The sequence below is a fragment of the Arachis ipaensis genome, chromosome B05, assembly GCF_000816755.2.
Source record: "Arachis ipaensis cultivar K30076 chromosome B05, Araip1.1, whole genome shotgun sequence".
NCBI lineage: Eukaryota > Viridiplantae > Streptophyta > Magnoliopsida > Fabales > Fabaceae > Arachis > Arachis ipaensis.
In genome coordinates, this window is record NC_029789.2 from 62,116,759 (window position 1) to 62,119,064 (window position 2,306).

Here is a 2,306-nt window from a genome sequence, read left to right on the forward strand (position 1 = left end):
GCCATTAGACACAACCTGCGAAGTTTAGATCAGCTAAGGTTATAGTAACAAAAGTAGTTGATATAGATCCTAACTCTCCCAAAATACATCAAAGCCTCTATAGGCCAAGTTTCAAAAGAAACAAATACATACATCATAAGTTTTTCAAAATAAAAGGGAGAGAAATCTAATCAAAATGCAAAACAGAATAAAAAATAAGCTTCGCCGTCTTCCAGACAAACTCCAGCTCACAGCGAAGCACCAAGACCCGCATATGAAAAACAAGAGATATATACAAAAAGAGAACCCACAAGCCATAAGTTTCTAGTATGGTAAAAATGCCAAATAGATACAATATAAGGTAACAAGAAATTTCGAAGCAATCTTAAACTTCTATACATCAGTCATTTTATGCGAATTTTATAAACCACAAAACACCGGCAAGTGCACCGAGTCGTATCAGTAATAACTCATGTAAGACTCCGGATTTTTAAAAATTAAATAATAATAATAAGGATTTTATATGCTTTAAGTTGAATAATTAGATTTTTGACTTTATTTTATAATTATAAAGAAAATTAATTTTCATTATCTCTAATAATTGAATTAGAGTATTTATTTGAAAATAAATTTGAAGTTGATAATTAAATAGAACTTTTATAGATATTATTATTGAATTAAGATTGATTTTTAATTACCCTATTACCCCTAATTTTATTAAAATTACCTAAACTACTCAAAATTTCCCAAATTGAACTCACTAACCCTAACCTAATCTAGCCACCGCCATTCACCGCCACACTTTCCCTTTTTACCACCTGCAGCCGCCAAACCCCCATTTCCCTCTCCTCAAATATACAACACAACACACACAGTTATACCCGTGGAGAAAAGAAAGAAATGGAAGAATGGAAGGAAAGCTGCGCTGCGAGAGAGAAGAAGAAGCTACCAGACGCCGTCGAACCCACGCTGCTGCTGTCGTCGCACGAACCAGAGGAGAAGGTGAGCTGTCGTGTTGCGTATGAGAGGGAGGCCGAAGCAGGTCGCGTAGTGGAAGGGCCATGCACCGCCATCGAGCTGCTGTGCGCCACCAGGTTTGTCGCCGTTACCGTTCGTTCCAGCCGCCAATTCTATTGTTGGAGTCACCTGGAAGGGGTTCCCGATGCGAGAGAAACAACGCGCAAGGAAGAGGGAGAGAGGCCCGAGGCTGAGCTGGTTCCTACCACCGCTGTTCTGCCATGCCGCTGCTAGGGCCAGCCACCATCTCCGAGCTCACCACCGTCGCTCAGGTCTCCAGAATCAACCATTGGAGCTGCGGATGCATTGTACTTAGTTCCTTTGGGTACAATAAGTTATCTTTGCTCTGAAAACTACTTAAATCGTTGATTTTGTTATTTGTTTCTAAGGTTCTTACAACTTTAATGCCTTAGGATCGAATCCCGGTTATTGCATGTTGGAGATTTTAAGTTGCTGTTGTGGCTGCGGGTTTAGTGGTTCTTGCGACTTTAATGCCTTAGGATTGAACCGGAATTCGATTCTAAGGCATTAACATCACAAGAACATTAGAAACGTATAACAAAATCAATGATTTAAGGAGTTTTCAAAGCAAAGATAACTTACTGCACCCAAAAAAACTAATGATAATGCAGCCACAGCTCCAATGGTTGATTCTGGCGACCTGAGCGATGGCGGTGAGCTCGGAGATGGTGGCTGGCCCAAGTAGCGGCATGGAAGAACAGCGATTGTAGGAATCACCTCAGCCTTGGTCCTCTCTCCCTCTTCCTTGCACATTGTTCCTCTCGATGCTGGTGCATGTCCCTTCCTCTGTGCGACCTGCTTTGGCCTCCCTCTCGTACGCAACACGACGGCTCTGCTTCTCCTCTGGTTCGTGCGACAGCGGCAGCAGCATCGGTTCGACGGTGTCTGGCAACTTCTTCTTCTCTATCGCGATGTAGCTTTCCTTCTATTCTTCCCTTTCTTTCTTTTCTCCATGGGTATAACCGTGTGTGTTATGTTGTGTATATGAGGTGAGGGAAACGGGGGTTTGGCGGCTGCAAATGGTAAAAAAGGGAAGTGTGGTGGTGAATGGTGGTGGCTAGATTAGGTTAGGGTTAGTGGGTTCAATTTGAAAATTTTTGGGTAGTTTAGGTAATTTTAATAAAATTAAGGGTAATAGAGTAATTAAAAATCAATCTTAATTCAATAATAATGTTTATAAAAGTACTATTTAATTATCAACTCCAAATTTATTTTCAAATAAATACTCTAATTCAATTATTAGAGATAATATAAATTAATTTTCTTTATAATCATAAAATAAAGTTATA